Source organism: Pan paniscus, chromosome 21 (genome assembly GCF_029289425.2).
Source record: "Pan paniscus chromosome 21, NHGRI_mPanPan1-v2.0_pri, whole genome shotgun sequence".
In the NCBI taxonomy this organism is placed as follows: domain Eukaryota; kingdom Metazoa; phylum Chordata; class Mammalia; order Primates; family Hominidae; genus Pan; species Pan paniscus.
The window spans coordinates 37,019,638-37,039,319 of record NC_073270.2 but is presented as its reverse complement, the minus strand read 5'-3'; the positions used below and the strand labels follow the sequence as shown (position 1 = coordinate 37,039,319).

The window sequence follows — 19,682 nt, the reverse complement described above, 5'->3', positions numbered from 1 at the left end:
CTCTCTGAATTTGCCTCAGTGGGAAATAAAAATACAAACATGAGATTTTTAGTCTATTTAAGACTTTTAATCTATTTATTATTTTACAAAACAGTTAAATACCTACATTCCTTACACTTAATTTGTAAATCAGATGTTTTTATTAATTATAATATTTAAATATATAAATAAAAACATAGGTCTTCAATTAAATTGAGCCATAATTTAAACATGTAGTGCATATAAATTTGGTTCTTATAAACTTCAGACAGTATTCTATTTATGTAGAGTTTATTCATCACTTAAACCAGCTGGGCCTAGTTTTATAATGTTCTTGTTTCCCTGTAAAATTGTTGTTATAAACTGTGATTTCATTATCCTTTAAAATTAACTTATGTTTTCTAAAATCCATCATTTAGGAGCTTTAGAACAATTTAATAGTATGGCACTTGTAAATCTTTATTTATCTTGACACTTTTAAATAAAATTTGGAGAGATGCAGAAAGTGAAGTCTATCGTTACCATATTATCTTCATTTTTAAAAAAATCTATTTATTCTCATGGATATAAATTAATTTGTTCTTCAAATTACCCAAATGAAGGTAGTTATACCAACGGATTATATACATTGTCCAAAAATGTGCTTGACAAGATGCTTATGTTTTAAACATTAGAACTTTTAAGCTTAAATTACATTGTCCTTTAATTACTGTTTAGTTAAGAACATATTGTAGGCTTCGAGTAGGCAGCTGCGGCCACATTCCCATGACAGGCTCCATTTTCTGGAGACTGTACAGCCCTTTGAGGTGAAATGGCTCCAGCGAGAGAGATGCAGGCAGTGGCAAAGAAGGGACCTCCGAGACCTCAGGCTGCCCATAGGGAGGGATCCTGAGGACCCTAAGAGTCTCTAGGGCTTGTGCTTTTTTTCTTTGCAGTCACCGTGCCTATCATGAGGATGACCTTGGCCTGGATAACCTCTTTCCAGAACAAGCATCTCTGAATGTATCGGCAGGTGCTCAGCTTTGAGCCAGGCCCGGGTTTGACCATGGCCTGCAAAGGGTGTCAAATAAGCACCTTGGAGTGAACATGTTTGATAAGCTGAACCGTGATGGCTTTCATATAGTTTCTTATTTTTTGTTTCAAATGCTGGACCAGTCTCTCACCAAAGAAGTTTTTAAATTTTGTTGGCCTCCATTTGACCAAGAAAGTGATACGATATTCAGGAAACATTGCTGTGAATGGTTAACAAGGATTTCTGCTGAATGTGGAAGCTTTCCTCAAATTGTTGTTCACTATTTATTTCTCCTAGCGGTTCTGTTTACTCATCTGATGTAACATCTTGCGAGATTTGTTGTAATAAAATATATGAAAACCAATTCTAAAAATTCTTTATGTTTTGCAGACATTTAATGTGAAATCACAAAGTTTGCACAAGCGCAATGCCAGATGCCATTTAGCACGTAACAAATGTTTACAAATTTTGCAAAGAGCAGATTGTATTACCCCAAAATCTCAGGAAAATGTACAATTATCAGTTAAGTATGTCTGAAATTTGAGATCTAGATGTATAGAACTGCAAAACCAAATTTAAAAAAATGGAACCCTATGGGTGACCAAAGTAGTATAGAAGAAAAAACTCAAAAGGTTGGGCCTTTGTGAACATCAGTGAATGAAACACTCATGTTTCTGGAAAAAGAGAAGTTGTTAGTTCAGTCCTTAGTCTAACTGATATGCTTTAGATGGAACTAATGCTATTAGTTGACTCTTGACAAAATTGAGAGACAAATGTGTCAGTTGCACATATGAAATGTTTATGAGTCTGGAAAATGGAAACTCTTAAGTTATTCTGTTATATAATGAAGCCTTGAAAGTAATGAAATAGGAAAGTCAGGCTGACCAAGCACGATTGACAATAGACCTTCACTACCTGGAAAAAGATACCAAATTTTAGAGGGAAAGATAATCAGATCTGAAGCATATAAGCTATAGAATAAAAATATTTCACAACTATAAGACATTCTATTGTTGAAAAGCAAGGGGAATGGCATAGGAAGTGGAAAGAATTTCTTTGTCTGTCTTCCTTCACTCTAATTAAAAGTTGAACTCCAGTTGTGGATCTTTTACCACCTATGTTTCCCCTTTCATTTGGTCTTCCCTCAGAAGTGCATGCAAAGAGTATTCTTTTTCAGTATCCTGCTTCACTGATATTGCCAGAATCATTACCTGTGTTGCTTAATCAAAGAGAATTTATCGTTGTCTGGTTTCTGTTAGAAACCACTGTATCAGATTTTGGCCTTAGGTACACCTGAGCAACATCACCAAGAAAATGGTTGCAGAGGAGACAATGATACCTTGGGAGCTGTACATGATCTAGCCAACAGCCCTGCCTCTTTCTTGTTGCAGTCAGCTTCATCATCAGATAGAAACAATGCTACACCACTTGAAAAGGACAGGAAGATGAGAACTCCCAAAGAGAAAAATAAAACAATTTCTAAGAAAATACCAGATTTTGAAGTGGAAGATTCTCCATTATCAGATGTTGCAAAGAACAGAGAGTAGTGCATTTGGAGGGTCTCTGCCAGCTAAAAAAAAGTGGTCAGTTCCAAAAAAAAGCAAGATCATCTGCTAGAAGGGGTTGCTGGAGCAGTTTTATTTGGTTCACCACAGCTCTGTGAAAGAAAATAAGTAAATTTAGGGGAACTAATTGACTCTCTAGGTTCTAACCTCTTCTTAACAAGGAACCAGATTTCCCATACCCAGAAAACTTGACAATGGAAATTAGGAGCTCATGGAGAAAAACTATTGAAATGGAAGAAAACAGAACTACAGAACCAATTCAAACGGATACTGAGCACAGAGAAGTATTGCTGGGATCATTACCTCATTTGTGTAATCAAAGAGGATTTAGCATAGTCGGTTTTCTCTTAAACCACTCTATGAGATTTGGGCCAGTCTCATTTGACTGAAATGAGACTGCAAGTGTGTGCCTCAGAAATACATGGTGATCAATCATATGGGTGAACCACCAACACAAAATCAGTCTGATTTGTTGAGTAAGAAAATAATTTGCGCCCAGCGCGGTGGCTCACGCCTGTAATCCCAGCACTCTGGGAGGCCGAGGCGGGCGGATCACGAGGTCAGGAGATAGAGACCATCCTGGCTAACACGGTCAAACCCTGTCTCTACTAAAAATACAAAAAATTAGCAGGGCATGGTGGTGGGCGCCTGTTGAGGCAGGAGAATGGCATGAACCCAGGAGGCGGAGCTTGCAGTAAGCCAAGATCATGCCACTGCACTCCAGCCTGGGCGACAGAGCAAGACTGTGTCTCAAAAAAAAAAAAAAAAATAATTTGCAAGCAAGATTTGGAATGTACAGCTTTACCAACCAAGCTTTCAGAAACTAGCCAAGAAGACATTCTCCCCTGCTGTCAGCAATGGGATAGATGAGTTGGGTAGCAGTAAAGAGGAGTATATGAAAATATTGGACCATTCACAGGCTTCCTGTAACAAACCTTCCATGAATAACACTACATTATGAAACTCTTTTCAGATATCAAGCGGAATTAGTTCTAAGAGTTGTAAGGATATTGATTTTAGCATATTTACATTTGGCATGAAACTTTTCCAGAGGAAGGTGGTCCCCTAAGTGTTAAAAGTTCCAGTAGCTTAGAGTCCAGTTTAAACTAGAGCCAAATAGTCCTGTGGACAGTGGCATTTTTCTAGGAGATATTATGGTAGATGGACAAACTACTCCAGAATCAGACTTCAATCTATAGGCTGTTTGCAGTAGATATGAAGCTCTGAAGAAATCTTTTTCCAAGAAAAGGGAAGAATTTTACCTGTCTAATCTTGAAACACTTGAAAGACACAAACCAGAATTGAGCCCTACTCCCCAAAATGTGCAAACAGATGATATGCTTAACTATTTGGACACTCATGATGTGCACACTGAATATGCAAAACCACATTTACACATGTCCCTTGGTGAAAGAAAAGTCTCTTTCACCACTAATTAAGTTTCCTCCAGTGGAACAAAGATTGACCACAATACCATGTAGTTTTGGAGAACTTCTACCTAATTCAAACGAAGAAGACATCTTGAATAAGAGCCTTGATGCAACAGAATCTCTGTCTGACTTGACAAGATGAAGCAATACGGAGTTAATATAACTATGATGTACTTAGACTGAAGCTATGCCACAGAATAGAAACTGATTTATAAGTTAAATACATGTTGGAAGTGTAACATTATTCTTCAAGGTCTAAAAAATTCTAAATGCCTTTTAGCCTCCTGTAGTAATTTTAGGTAAGGAAAGTATGTTGAATTATTTCTCTTTGTAGGGATATAGGGTTGAAATGTGAAGTATTTGGAAAGCAAATGTCAAGCAATGGGAAGCCATTTTGATTTCTTGAGTACCCTTGCAAACATTAAGTGACAAAAGTAGTTTAACTAATTTATTATAATTTCAGTTAGTTAACATAAGGATGTGTAGTTTTTGTTGTACCTTTACTAAGTGGTTAATATAATAGCCATTGAAGTTACTGATCTTTCATTTTAAAGAAATATACAACTTTTATTGTTTTTTGTTTCTGTTTTTTTTTGAGACAGAGTCTCGCCCTGTTGCCCAGGCTGGAGTGTGGTGGTGCGATCTCAGCTCACTGCAGCCTCTGCCTCCGGGATTCAAGTGATGCTTATGCCTCAGCCACCTGAGTAGCTGGGACTACAGGCGCACATCACCATGCTCATCCAATTTTTGTATTTTCAGTAGAGATGGGGTTTTACCATGTTGGCCAGGCTGGTCTCGAACTCCTGGTCTCAAGTGATCCACCCGCCTCGGACTCCCAAAGTACTGGAGTTACAGGCATGACCCACTGCACCTGACCTTTTATTCTTTCTTTATGGGACATTCTGTATTAACCAGAAAAAGTGAGAAAGGCCTTGGGATGTGTAGTTACACATGACATCACACACGTTGTGTGTGATGACAAATTTTAAGACTGGGAAAGCTCTAAACGGGCTTAATGATTATTCAAATAGATTGATTTTGAGAAATGATGTTTGGTGGAGTAAAGTGCATGTGATGATAAGTGAAGACTGGGGCAGAATGATTTTAAAAAAGAAAAAAGATGGAACTCTCATCTTTTCCTTTTAAGAAGGCGCTTAAAAGAACCGTCAAACTACAAATCCATTCAGTGGGTGGTGTAACGTTTATATTGAGTCTAATTTAGTCTAATATTTAGTCTCATATTTAAACTAAATATAAATCTTAGTTTTACATTTTAACAAAAATGTAAATCAAAAATTTCATTAGTCTGTTTAAAAATATATTGTATATATACACATATGTACATATCAAGATCTATTGAAGCTAATGAAAACAATAAATTTGAACTAAATAGAGGAGAAAAGATTGATAGATCAGAGAAAAGAAAGTTAAACTTAAGATATATACTATGTTCTCAATATGACATAGCAAATACTTCTTTGCTTTCTGTATACTTTGTACAGGTAGTCAACATTTTCCCCTTGAGAAATTGTGTTTTTTCATATCTCAAAAGAACTTTGACTCTCATTATGCACTTAACCTTAAGTGCATTTTATAATGTAGACAATTATAAAAAGAACAACAATTCCCTTGCCTCTGGAGTAGCTAAAATTTCTAATGATCCTTCTTTTAACATCTACAGTGTTGATATAAGGTACCAAAACTTCAGTTATTCACCCAGGCTAGATGGTGACCTTCTCTTGATCTCATGTACCTATGCTCCTGTGTTCAACTGGTAGTGCTCACAGATATTCCCCTTGTCCAATATCAGGACTCAAATTTAGACCTTCAGAGAGTGACAGACATCTCTTGCATGCAGACTAGCTTTGGCCTTCACAAGTAGCTGCTCTTTTGCACCAAATATTTGCTGTCTTACTTTGCTTATGTAATCTCTGGCACGACACACATACAGAAAGAAAGACAGCATTTTAGTAATAATTAGCCTCGATTAGTATGCTTTAGAGTCTTTCAGAATTACTCTACAATATTGTAAAAGAGATTTCATTTTATGGTGTTCAGGTAAAGAAAGTAGCTTATACTTCCATTTGGAGGCCTATTGTAACTATTTAGATAGATTTTTATATGTGTGAAATGTGGTCTAGATAAATATATTTCAATGATTCTGTGCATGTTGTTAGGAAGGGCAGAACCATGCCCACGTGTAAATATGTGTGCAATGACTGTCTGCAGAAGGACTTGTATATACCTTGCCTCTTGATGGTATTTGGGCCACACTGTACAAAACAATGCCTTCACAGCCTTCACTGTGAAATATTAGTGGTTAAAGCTCTGCTACCTCTTCAGGGACCAATCATGGGAGAAGAAGAATTGTGTTAGGTAATCTTGAGCTAGATTATTGCAAGGCACTCAGGAAGTGTGCCAATGCTTCTTCACAAGAAGCCCTCTAATTGATCCAGAAGGGCATGTCGTTGAATAAGCTTGGCAATGGATTTCATATCAAGTTTAGTCAGTGGATATTTGCTTAAACCTCTCTGGAAAGGGCCCCACCAAGAGCCAACTTCAAACATGGTGTCCAGCCCTGAGGTATCTGCCTCCCACTATAAGGAAATGTGTTCCTCACATATTTAACAACATCTTGTTTTTTTATTTTATTATTATTATACTTTAAGTTTTAGGGTACATATGCGCAATGTGCAGGTTAGTTACATATGTATACATGTGCCATGCTGGTGTGCTGAACCCATTAACTCGTCATTTAGCATTAGGTATATCTCCTAAAGCTATCCCTCCCCCCTCCCCCCACCCCACAACAGTCCCCAGAGTGTGATGTTCCCCTTCCTGTGTCCATGTGTTCTCATTGTTCAATTCCCACCTATGAGTGAGACTATGCGGTGTTTGGTTTTTTGTTCTTGCGATAGTTTACTGAGAATGATGATTTCCAATTTCATCCATGTCCCTACAAAGGACATGAACTCATCATTTTTTATGGCTGCATAGTATTCCATGATGTATATGTGCCACATTTTCTTAAACCAGTCTATCATTGTTGGACATTTGGGTTGGTTCCAAGTCTTTGCTATTGTGAATAATGCCGCAATAAACATACATGTGCATGTGTCTTTATAGCAGCATGATTTAAGTCCTTTGGGTATATACCCAGTAATGGGATGGCCGGGTCAAATGGTATTTCTAGTTCTAGATCCCTGAGGAATCACCACACTGACTTCCACAATGGTTGAACTAGTTTACAGTCCCACCAACAGTGTAAAAGTGTTCCTATTTCTCCACATCCTCTCCAGCACCTGTTGTTTCCTGACTTTTTAATGATTGCCATTCTAACTGGTGTGAGATGGTATCTTATTGTGGTTTTGATTTGCATTTCTCTGATGGCCAGTGATGGTGAGCATTTTTTCATGTGTTTTTTGGCTGCATAAATGTCTTCTTTTGAGAAGTGTCTGTTCATGTCCTTCACCCACTTTTTGATGGGGTTGTTTGTTTTTTCCTTGTAAATTTGTTTGAGTTCATTGTAGATTCTGGATATTAGCCCTTTGTCAGATAAGTAGGTTGTGAAAATTTTCTCCCATTTTGTAGGTTGCATGTTCACTCTGATGGTAGTTTCTTTTGCTGTGCAGAAGCTCTTTAGTTTAATTAGATCCCATTTGTCAATTTTGGCTTTTGTTGCCATTGCTTTTGGTGTTTTAGTCATGAAGTCCTTGCCCATGCCTATGTCCTGAATGGTAATGCCTAGGTTTTCTTCCAGGGTTTTTATGGTTTTAGATCTAATGTTTAAGTCTTTAATCCGTCTTGAATTAATTTTTGTATAAGGTGTAAGGAAGGGATCCAGTTTCAGCTTTCTACATATGGCTAGCCAGTTTTCCCAGCACCATTTATTAAATAGGGAATCCTTTCCCCATTGCTTGTTTTTCTCAGATTTGTCAAAGATCAGATAGTTGTAGATATGCAGCGTTATTTCTGAGGGCTCTGTTCTGTTCCATTGATCTATATCTCTGTTTTGATACCAGTACCATGCTGTTTTGGTTACTGTAGCCTTGTAGTATAGTTTGAAGTCAGGTAGCATGATGCCTCCAGCTTTGTTCTTTTGGCTTAGGATTGACTTGGCGATGTGGGCTCTTTTTTGGTTCCATATGAACTTTAAAGTAGTTTTTTCCAATTCTGTGATGAAAGTCATTGGTAGTTTGATGGGGATGGCATTGAATCTATAAATTACCTTGGGCAGTATGGCCATTTTCATGATATTGATTCTTCCTACCCGTGAGCATGGAATGTTCTTCCATTTGTTTGTATCCTCTTTTATTTCCTTGAGCAGTGGTTTGTAGTTCTCCTTGAAGAGGTCCTTCACATCCCTTGTAAGTTGGATTCCTAGGTATTTTATTCTCTTTGAAGCAATTGTGAATGGGAGTTCACTCATGATTTGGCTCTCTGTTTGTCTGTTAATTGGTGTATAAGAATGCTTGTGATTTTTGTACATTGATTTTGTATCCTGAGACTTTGCTGAAGTTGCTTATCAGCTTAAGGAGATTTTGGGCTGAGACAATGGGGTTTTCTAGATATACAATCATGTCATCTGCAAACAGGGACAATTTGACTTCCTCTTTTCCTAATTGAATACCCTTTATTTCCTTCTCCTGCCTAATTGCCCTGGCCAGAACTTCCAACACTATGTTGAATAGGAGTGGTGAGAGAGGGCATCCCTGTCTTGTGCCAGTTTTCAAAGGGAATGCTTCCAGTTTTTGCCCATTCAGTATGATATTGGCTGTGGGTTTGTCACAGATAGCTCTTATTATTTTGAGATACATCCCATCAATACCTAATTTATTGAGAGTTTTTAGCATGAAGCGTTGTTGAATTTTGTCAAAGGCCTTTTCTGCATCTATTGAGATAATCATGTGGTTTTTGTCATTGGTTCTGTTTATATGCTGGATTACATTTATTGATTTGCGTATATTGATCCAGCCTTGCATCCCAGGGATGAAGCCCACTTGATCATGGTGGATAAGCTTTTTGATGTGCTGCTGGATTCTGTTTGCCAGTATTTTATTGAGGATTTTTGCATCAATGTTCATCAAGGATATTGGTCTAAAATTCTCTTTTTCGGTTGTGTCTCTGCCCGGCTTTGGTATCAGAATGATGCTGGCCTCATAAAATGAGTTAGGGAGGATTCCCTCTTTTTCTATTGATTGGAATAGTTTCAGAAGGAATGGTACCAGTTCCTCCTTGTACCTCTGGTAGAATTCGGCTGTGAATCCATCTGGTCCTGGACTCTTTTTGGTTGGTAAGCTATTGATTATTGTCACAATTTCAGAGCCTGTTATTGGTCTATTCAGAGATTCAACCTCTTCCTGGTTTCGTCTTGGGAGGGTGTATGTGTCAAGGAATTTATCCATTTCTTCTAGATTTTCTAGTTTATTTGCGTAGAGGTGTTTGTAGTATTCTCTGATGGTAGTTTGTATTTCTGTGGGATCGGTGGTGATATCCCCTTTATCATTTTTTATTGCATCTATTTGATTCTTCTCTCTTTTCTTCTTTATTAGTCTTGCTAGCAGTCTATCAATTTTGTTGATCCTTTCAAAAAACCAGATCCTGGATTCATTAATTTTTTGAAGGGTTTTTTGTGTCTCTATTTCCTTCAGTTCTGCTCTGATTTTAGTTATTTCTTGCCTTCTGCTAGGTTTTGAATGTGTTTCTCTTGCTTTTCTAGTTCCTTTAATTGTGATGTTAGGGTGTCAATTTTGGATCTTTCCTGCTTTCTCTTGTGGGCATTTAGTGCTATAAATTTCCCTCTACACACTACTTTGAATGTGTCCCAGAGATTTTGGTATGTTGTGTCTTTGTTCTCGTTGGTTTCAAAGAACATCTTTATTTCTGCCTTCATTTCGTTATGTACCCAGTAGTCATTCAGGAGCAGGTTGTTCAGTTTCCATGTAGTTGAGCAGTTTTGAGTGAGTTTCTTAATCCTGAGTTCTAGTTTGATTGCACTGTGGTCTGAGAGACAGTTTGTTATAATTTCTGATCTTTTACATTTGCTGAGGAGATCTTTACTTCCAAGTATGTGGTCAATTTTGGAATAGGTGTGGTGTGGTGCTGAAAAAAAATGTATATTCTGTTGATTTGGGGTGGAGAGTTCTGTAGATGTCTATTAGGTCCGCTTGGTGCAGAGCTGAGTTCAATTCCTGGGTATCCTTGTTAACTTTCTGTCTCGTTGATCTAATGTTGACAGTGGGGTGTTGAAGTCTCCCATTATTATTGTGTGGGAGTCTAAGTCTCTTTGTAGCCCACTCAGAACTTGCTTTATGAATCTGGGTGCTGCTGTATTGGGTACATATATATTTAGGATAGTTAGTTAGTTCTTCTTGTTGAATTAATCCCTTTACCATTATGTAATGGCCTTCTTTGTCTCTTTTGATCTTTGTTGGTTTAAAGTCTGTTTTATCAGAGACTAGGATTGCAACCCCTGCCTTTTTTTGTTTTCCATTTGCTTGGTAGATCTTCCTCCATCCTTTTATTTTGAGCCTATGTGTGTCTCTGCATGTGAGATGGGTTTCCTGAATACAGCACACTGATGGGTCTTGACTCTTTATTCAATTTGCCAGTCTGTGTCTTTTAAGTGGAGCATTTAGTCCATTTACATTTAAAGTTAATATTGTTATGTGTGAATTTGATCCTGTCATTATGATGTTAGCTGGTTATTTTGCTCGTTAGTTGATGCAGTTTCTTCCTAGCCTCGATGGTCTTTACAATTTGGCATGATTTTGCAGTGGCTGGTACCAGTTGTTCCTTTCCATGTTTAGTGCTTCCTTCAGGAGCTCTTTTAGGGCAGGCCTGCTGGTGACAAAATCTCTCAGCATTTGCTTGTCTGTAAAGTATTATTTCTCCTTCACTTATGAAGCTTAGTTTGGCTGGATATGAAATTCTGGATTGAAAATTCTTTTCTTTAAGAATGTTGAATATTGGCCCCCACTCTCTTCTGGCTTGTAGAGTTTCTGCCGAGAGATCAGCTGTTAGTCTGATGGGCTTCCCTTTGTGGGTAACCCGACCTTTCTCTCTGGCTGCCCTTAACATTTTTTCCTTCATTTCAACTTTGGTGAATCTGACAATTATGTGTCTTGGAGTTGCTCTTCTCGAGGAGTATCTTTGTGGCGTTCTCTGTATTTCCTGAATCTGAATGTTGGCCTGCCTTGCTAGATTGGGGAAGTTCTCCTGGATAATATCCTGCAGAGTGTTTTCCAACTTGGTTCCATTCTCTCCGTCACTTTCAGGTACACCAGTCAGACATAGATTTGGTCTTTTCACATAGTCCCATATTTCTTGGAGGCTTTGTTCGTTTCTTTTTATTCTTTTTTCTCTAAACTTCCCTTCTCGCTTCATTTCATTCATTTCATCTTTTATCACTGATACCCTTTCTTCCAGTTGATCGCATGGGCTCCTGAGGCTTCTACATTCTTCACATAGTTCTCGAGCCTTGCCTTTCAGCTCCATCAGCTCCTTTAAGCACTTCTCTGTATTGATTATTCTAGTTATACATTCGTCTAAATTTTTTTCAAAGTTTTCAACTTCTTTGCCTTTGGTTTGAATTTCCTCCCGTAGCTCGGAGTAGTTTGATCGTCTGAAGCCATCTTCTCTCAACTCGTCAAAGTCATTCTCCGTCCAGCTTTGTTCTGTTGCTGGTGAGGAACTGTGTTCCTTTGGAGGAGGAGAGGCGCTCTGCTTTTTAGAGTTTCCAGTTTTTCTGCTCTGTTTTTTTCCCATCTTTGTGGTTTTATCTACTTTTGGTCTTTGATGATGGTGATGTACAGATGGGTTTTTGGTGTGGATGTCCTTTCTGTTTGTTAGTTTTCCTTCTAACAGACAGGACCCTTAGCTGCAGGTCTGTTGGAGTTTGCTAGAGGTCCACTCCAGACCCTGTTTGCCTGGGTTCCAGCAGCGGTGGCTGCAGAACAGTAGATTTTCGTGAACCGCGGATGCTGCTGTCTGATCATTCCTCTGGAAGTTTTGTCTCAGAGGAGTACCCGGCCGTGTGAGGTGTCAGTCTGCGCCTACCGGGGGGTGCCTCCCAGTTAGGCTGCTTAGGGGTCAGGGGTCAGGGACCCACTTGAGGAGGCAGTCTGCCCATTCTCAGATCTCCAGCTGTGTGCTGGGAGAACCACTGCTCTCTTCAAAGCTGTCAGACAGGGACATTTAAGTCTGAAGAGGTTACTGCTGTCTTTTTGTTTGTCTGTGCCCTGCCCCCAGAGGTGGAGCCTACAGAGGCAGGCAGGCCTCCTTGAGCTGTGGTGGGCTCCACCCAGTTCGAGCTTCCCGGCTGCTTTGTTTACCTAAGCAAGCCTGGGCAATGGCGGGTGCCCCTCCCCCAGCCTCACTGCCACCTTACAGTTTGATCTCAGACTGCTGTGCTAGCAATCAGCAAGACTCCGTGGGCGTAGGACTCTCTGAGCCAGGTGTGGGATATAATCTCCTGGTGTGCCATTTTTTAAGCCTATTGGAAAAGCACAGTATTCGGGTGGGAGTGACCCGATTTTCCAGGTGCCGTCTGTCACCCCTTTCTCTGACTAGGAAATGGAACTCCCTGACCCCTTGCACTTCCTGAGTGAGGCAATGCCTCACCATGCTTTGGCTTGCGCATGGTGCGCTGCACCCACTGTCCTGCACCCACCGTCTGGCACTCCCTAGTGAGATGAACCCGGTACCTCAGGTGGAAATGCAGAAATCACCCATCTTCTGTGTTGCTCACGCTGGGAGCTGTAGACCGGAGCTGTTCCTATTCGGCCATCTTGGCTCCCATTTAACATCTTGTTCTTAATTCGTGTTCTTTTTTTAGGCACAGAGACAAATGACCCACTTCTTAACAATGTCTTAAAATTACCTGAACAGCTGAAGACCCACTCTGCTGTTGATCTCGCCCCTAAAATAGCAGAGTTTTCAAGTAACTTCTACACTGCTACAGTGAATTCCACATTGAAACAATTACTGAAAATTTCCAATGAGAGAGCATTCAACTTTCTGGTTGATCTTGCTTTGGACTTCACTGGTTTGTTCCTAAAAATTAGATTCTTCTTCTTCATCTTCTTCCCATAAATACACAACCTATTTCTGCCAATAACGTGTTCATTTTCCAATCAGGAAATAAGTCCTTATATGGGACATATCTCACAACATGGGAAGTTTGAGAAAAAATGTAAATTTTTTCCCTTCCTTCAAAGAATAAGTCAATAGTGCTGACACTATGCAAAATCTTGTGGTTTGATAGTTGCTATAGTTTTCTACAGAACTTTACAGATTGGCCATTGGACCTCAATTGTAAGGTAAAGAGTGTTCACTTTAAAAGATTAAAACTGAAATGATAAGATTGTGTCTAGGTATTTTTGCTATGCTTTTGAGTATGAGATCCCAAAGACACAACATCAGTAAATCCATTCAACTATCTTATTTATATGTAAAAGACCTAAATGTTTTAAAATGCTTGCTCACATACCACATGGCACCAAGGGAGAAATTCCCAGGACTTTCCCTTGGGACAATATGCATAACATTTGAATAGATTGATACTGGTTCAACCTTGCAGGATTGGTGCTTCTCTGTTTCATCACCATGGTAGGAAAATACAGAGGTACCTGCCTTTTATATAGTTGCCAGTGTTCCTGGCTTGTGAGGTTGTCAACAACAGCATTATATTAATCCTCATCATACCCTGGATTGCACTAAAAATGTCATACTTGCAGAATATAATGCCATATTGTTTCTGGTGAAACTTACAACTTTAAGAATGGTGCTCTGAATTCCCCTGATTATCCTGTGGAACTGATGGCAGCTGTACATGAAGGTTGTGAGTTCCCCTGCCATATTCCGTAGGCTCAGCATTGGTGAATCCATTGCCAACTAACAAGATTCTACCATGTAGTTCAGCCAAATGAGTTTGGCCAAACACCCAGAAAAGTGAGGCATCTCAGGAATGTATACCACAGCCCTGTTTCAGAGGACTTCTTTTACCTCTCCTCAGTTCCCTGGCTATTCCTTCCTCTTTCTGCTCCATTTTTGCCATTCTTGATCATCTTGTTCTTTTCCATTGTCTTTGGGCCTTGAGCACATTTCTGTGAAAAGTTCGAAGCTTCTTCTTCTTCTTCTCCTTCTCCTCCTTCTTCTTCTCCTTCTTCTTCTCCTTCTTCTTCTCCTTCTTCTCTCCTTCTTCTCTCCTTCTTCTCTCCTTCTTCTCTCCTTCTTCTTCTCCTTCTTCTCTCCTTCTCTCCTTCTTCCTCTCCTTCTTCCTGTCCTTCTTCTCCTTCTTCTCTCCTTCTCCCCCTCCCCCTGCCCTTCCCCTCTTGCTCCTTCTTCTTCTTCCTTCTTCCTTCTCCTTCTCCTTCTTCTTCCTTTCCTTAGAGAGAGGGTCTTCTTTCATTGCCCAAGCTGGACTGGCACAATTGTAGCTTACTGCAGCCGTGGACTCCTGCACTCGAGAAATCCTCCCATCTTAGTCTCCCAAGTACCTGGGATTACAGATGTATACCACTATGCCTGGCTAATTTTTAATTTTTTTGTAAAGATGGAGTCTTGCCAGATTGCCCAGGCCCATCTCAAACTTCTGGCCTTAAGCAGTCCTCCCATCTCTCTCTAATAAAGTGCTAGGATTACAGGTGTAAGTCACCACACCTGGCCTAAAACCTTCTTTTGATCTTCTGAATGACTGAAACATTCTTGCAGGAGTTGTGTCTTGGGTTAGGTTCTCTGAAAGCAGATTGGGAGAGATTTTCATGTAGGAGGTTCATACGACATCTGTAAGGAAATGAAGAAGCAGGATTGGGCAGAGGGAGAAGTTAAATTAGAATGCAGTTGGCCAGTCACAGTGGCTTACGCCTGTAATCCCAGCACTTTGGGAGGCCGAGGCGGGTGGATCACGAGGTCTGGAGATCAAGACCATCCTGGTCAACATAGTGAAACCCTGTCTCTACTAAAAATACAAAAATTAGCTGGGCGTGGTGGTGCATGCCTGTAATCCCAGCTACTTGGGAGGCTGAGGCAGGAGAATAGCTTGAACCAGGGAGTCGGAGGTTGCAGTGAGCCGAGATTGCGCCACTGCACTCCAGCCTGGCAACAAAGCAAGACTCTGTCTTAAAAAAAAAAAAAAATAGAATGCAGTTGCAGCAGAGGCCTCAGCTGGAGCTGGGGGACATTGAACCTTCTCTTTGACCAGATATTGGCTATAGGGCTCTTCCTGGGGAAAAGGTGGAGATCTTGGATATGGCAGCTTCTTTCAGTAGAGGGAAATTCCCGGAGAGAGAGACTCAGCTGTGAATTGTCAGCAGCCAGCACTCCTGGCTGCTGGGGAAATGAAAGCTTCAGTCCTTATGGGCACCTGGGTGGTACAACACAGCATATATTTTGATATGTATAGTTTGTGTGACCTTTCTGGAAACATCTTGTTGACTGCTTAAATCTAGTGGACACTCTGAAAAAACCGTGGGTAGCTAGAGTGGCCAAGACTTGTGCTGTCCATGAGACTGAAAGAAGACTAAGGACAGATATGGATTTTCAAAGATTAAGCTCTATTATTTTCTTTTTTGAATGCATGCAATGATTTATTAAGTTATAATTTATTGGCTGGACTGAGTCTTGCAGATGATGGTGGCTTTGAAGCCCCAATTTACAAATCCTTATCCAAATTGGGTGTCTTTCAGGAGAACAAAGACTTGACATAAATTGATTGAACCAATCTCTTGTACAAAGTTGCATATAAATGAGAAATCGGCAGTGAGAGTTAGCTGATTAAGAGGCAAAGAAGTTTTCAGAAAGACTTGAATGTAGAAAAGGGAATGTGAAGGATGAAAAGACGAATGTGAATGGGCCCTGATGGAAGAGGTTTGGCAAATGGAAAGTATATATAGAAGGATTCTGAATATTTGGAGACATCAGCTGGGCGTGGTGGCTCACGCCTGTAATCTCAGCACTTTGGGTGGCTGAGGTGGGTGGATCACCTGAGATCAAGAGTTCGAGACCAGCCTGGCCAACATCGTGAAACCCTGTCTCTACTAAAAATACAAAAATTAGCCAGGTCTGGTGGTGCAAGCCTGCAATCCCAGCTACTCAGGAGGCTGAGGCAGAAGAATAACTTGAACCTGGGAGGCAGAGGTTGCAGTCAGGTGAGATTGCACCATTGCACTCCAGCCTGGGCAACAAGAGAGAAATTCTGTCTCAAAAAAGAAAAAAAAATTTAACACTTATTCACTTCTGTTTTCTTGCCTTTAAAATATACAGTATTGTAATGGTGCTGGAAGAAACCATTCAAATTTAGCAGTGACACTTATAGAATGCTGCATAATTTGCAACCTTTACTAATGAAAATTAAAAGTTCTTACATGTATATTAAGGAGTAATGCATACTGGAAAAATAAATCCGAAAAAAAGGAGCTAAAATATCTTCTACAAATTCAAGTCTAAGTAAAGTGCCACTGAGTGGCAACAGAGAGGGGCACCATCAATGTAAAACATGACATGCTCATATTTTGTTTATTAAAAACTCTCTTTTGTCTTTTTCTATATTGTAAGCTTTAAACTTGCATCTCCGTCCCCCTCTTAGTGATCATTGAGATTCCAGCACCTGTCCTTGAAACTATAAATCCTACTCACTGTTGGTGAAGTAAATTTCAACAAGGAGAAAATGTTCCCTGCTCCCATGCAGTTTGTGAGGAAAGCAGGTAATATTCAGGTTGATAAAACTATTCTTTTGAAGATTCATGCTAACAAAGAAGTTTTGTAAAATACCCAGACTTCAAAGTTTGTTGCTCTGCCCTATGAAGTTAACCTTAACCTTCTTGAGGTCTGTAATTCCACTTGGTTGTCCTATTTATTATATTTGCCATATTTTCTCTTTTCTCAAAGATAAAAAACCAGATGGCAATCACTGGATCTTCCCACTCCTCCCATAAAAACAGAACAAACAAGTATGATGACCCCAGAGGTTTCTTATCTAAACCAACATTGGACACATTTAAATTAATAATGAGTATTAAGAAAATATTGATACATTATTATTTTATAAATATTTCTTCTACTGTCCTCCATCCTACCCTGACTCTGTGAAGAAAATGTACTTTGTTCAAGACTTCAGATAAATCTGCATTCCCATCCTTGTTCTCAGGAGCTGCATGAGCTTGGGAAGGTTAACACCTGTCTTGGAACTTCCATTTTTGTATCTATATCTGTACTTACTGCCCACGTTGGGTTTAGGACAGAGCCTGACACAAAGTAGTTGCTTTTGTCATCTTCCCTCTCTTCCTGCTACCCTCAATTTTTATTCTCATCTCTTTGCTTTCTTCTTTGTTCCTATGGTGCTTAGCACAAGGCTGAATGCATAAGTGCTCCATAGCTCTTACACAACAGGAGGGAAGGACAATTTATTATTTTAAAGGGTTTCTTAAAAAACCCTTTTCATTATTATTTGTGTCTTACACAAAAGGACTAATGGTTTTTTTGTGAGGGATGATAACAATTTTTTTTTTTTTAGCTTTGTTCAGGTATAATTGACAAATAAAAATTTATATGTTTACGTTGTACAATTGTTTTGATATATGTATACATTGTGAATTGATCACCACAATCAAGCTAATTAAAATATCCATTACCTCACATAGTTGCTATTTTTTTCCTTTTTTTTTGTGGTGAGAACACTTACCATCTACTAGCAAATATCACGTATATATTACTAACTGTAATCGCTATACTGCATATTATCTTCAGAACTTACTTTGCATAACTGAAACTTGGTACCCTGTGACAAATATCTCCCCATTTTCCCCTTCCCCCACCCTGGCAACCACCATTGTACGCTCTGCCTCTATGAGGGTGACAACACTATAGGTTGAAGAAAATACCCATTACCCAAGGGTATGTTTTTGGCATCCTTGTTGAAGACTAGGTGACTGAATGTGTAGAATTGTTTCTAGAATCTCTATTCTGTTCTGTTAGTCTATCTGTCTGTTTTTATGTGAGTACCATGCTGTTTCATTTACTATAGATTTGTAATATATTTTGAAAACAGAAAGTGTGATGGATTTGTTCTTCTTGGGGTCTTTTGTAATTCCACATGAATTTTAGTGTTTTTGTTTGTTTGTTTCTGTGAAAAATGGCATTGGAATTTTGATAAGGATTGCATTGAATCTCTAGATCACTTTGGGTAGTATAAACATTTTAACAATATTAATTCTTCCCGTCCATGAACATGAGGTCTTTTCATTTACCTGTACCTTCTTTAATTTCCTTCAGCAACGTTTTATAATTTTCACTGTACGAGCCTTTCTCCTCTTTGATTAGGCTTATTCTTAAGTATTTTATGCTTTTTGTTGCCATTGTAAATATAACTGTTGTCTTAATTTCCTTTTCAGATTGTTTGTGCATAGAAATGCCACTGATTTTTGTATGTTGATTTTTATCCTGCAATTTTACTGAATTAGTTTCTTAGTTCTAACAGGGTTTTTTTGTTGAGTCTTTATGGTTTACTATATATATGACCATGTCATCTGGAAACAGAGATAATTTTACTTCTTCCTTTTAAATTTGGATGCCTTTTATTTCTTTGTCTTGTCTAATTGCTCTGACTAGGACTTCTAATACTGTATTGGGTAGAAATGGCAAGAGTGGGCCTCCTAGCCTTGTACCAGATCTTAGAGAAAAAACTTCCAGTTTATCCTCATTGATTATGTTAGTTTTTCAATTCCTTGATTATGAATAATATAGGACTCTCTCAAGTGTGCTGGAGTTCTGGTCTTTTTTTAGGATTCTGGTCTTGTGTAGGGTGACCAGCAACTGAAGCCTGGTTTCAGGTAGCTTGATGAAGTTATCCTCATGTTCATTTCATGTTAGCATCTCTTCGTGGCTTTCTGCCAAGGGCTTTTTCAGTGTTGAGAGCCTTCAGTGTCGAGGTCTTTTCATTGTTGAGATTCACTATGGGCTTTATTGTGTTAAGTTCCTCCTATACCTATTTTTTTTAAGAGATGGTTGATATGATTTCAATCTTCTTAAATTTCTGAAGACTTGTTTTGTGACCTAGCATGTGATTTATTCTGGAGAATGTTTCAGGTGTACTTGAGAAGAATGTGTAGTCGTCTGCTATTGAATAGAAAGTTCTATGTCTGTTAGGTCCGTTTGGTCTATAATATTGTTCAAGTCAGCTGTTTATTGATTTTTTCTGTCTGTATATTCCATCCATTTTTGAAAGTGGGGTATTGAAGTCTCCTACTATTATTGTATTGTTGCCAGTTTCTCCCTTCAGATCTGTCTACATTTGGTTTATATAATTATGTGCTCTGGTGTTGGGTAGGTTTATATTTATAAGTGTTATATCATTCTATTGAATTAACCCTTTTATCATTATAAATGACTTTCTTTGTCCCTAGAGACCCTTTTATCATTATAATGACTTTCTTTGTCCCTAGAGATAGTTTTGACTTTAAGTCTATTTTGTCTGATATAAGTATAGCCATCCTTGCACCCTTGCTTTCTTTTGGTTACCTTTTACACAGAATATATATTTTTTCCATCCCTTCATTTTCAGTCTATGTGTGCCCACAAATCTAAAGTGAGTCTCTTGTAGACAGCATATCATTGACTCTTTTTTTTCTTTTTTTAACCCATTCATATACTCTCCCTTTTTGATTGGGAAGTTTAATTCATTTACTTTAAAGTAATTAT

The 19,682-nt window shown here is 38.9% G+C and overlaps 1 pseudogene; it reads left to right on the top strand.

Annotated features, from left to right (window-relative positions):
* Positions 1-934: 934 nt before the first annotated feature.
* LOC100969051 (HAUS augmin-like complex subunit 6) lies at positions 935-4,128 on the top strand (annotated as a pseudogene).
* Positions 4,129-19,682: the final 15,554 nt, after the last annotated feature.